This window comes from Grammomys surdaster, unplaced genomic scaffold, assembly GCF_004785775.1.
Source record: "Grammomys surdaster isolate TR1022 unplaced genomic scaffold, NIH_TR_1.0 150, whole genome shotgun sequence".
In the NCBI taxonomy this organism is placed as follows: Eukaryota; Metazoa; Chordata; class Mammalia; order Rodentia; family Muridae; genus Grammomys; species Grammomys surdaster.
Genome location: NW_021604608.1, coordinates 18,304,476 through 18,304,898, shown reverse-complemented (window position 1 = coordinate 18,304,898; position 423 = coordinate 18,304,476). Strand labels below are relative to the sequence as shown.

The 423-nt window shown below is 54.8% G+C and overlaps 1 protein-coding gene across 3 annotated transcripts in view; it reads right to left on the bottom strand.

Annotated features, from left to right (window-relative positions):
- Tbc1d1 (TBC1 domain family member 1) overlaps positions 1-423 on the bottom strand; it is a 188,516-nt gene that overhangs the window by 28,498 nt on the left and 159,595 nt on the right. The window lies entirely within an intron of this gene.

The window sequence follows — 423 nt, the reverse complement described above, 5'->3', positions numbered from 1 at the left end:
CAACACGGAGCCCCTCACCCTTCACCTGCCCAGTACTAGCATCTCCTTAACAACATGGGGCCGGCAGGGCTTGCAAGTCTTAGGGCTGTCAGATGATGGTGGGTGACAGATGACGGAAGTGCTGGGACCATGCCACTTGACTGCTCAGTGCCTCAGGTTCCTCCTCTCTTAGGACAGAGGATCAGTTTCCTGGAGAAGCTGTGGAAGGTGTGTGGGCATGTAGTGCCTCACCATCAACATGGCAGAAAGACACACTGAGTACCTTGTATGTCGGGCCCTGGCCTTGGAGTTGAGAGTATACTATAATACAGTACAAGTGCAGCCCATGGAGGGCGCCATCCCGACAAGCGGAAGTATGGGCTAGGAGGGGACGGACACAGTTCCCATGCCATGCTGCTCTTCGGCTAATTAGTCAGGAGCTCA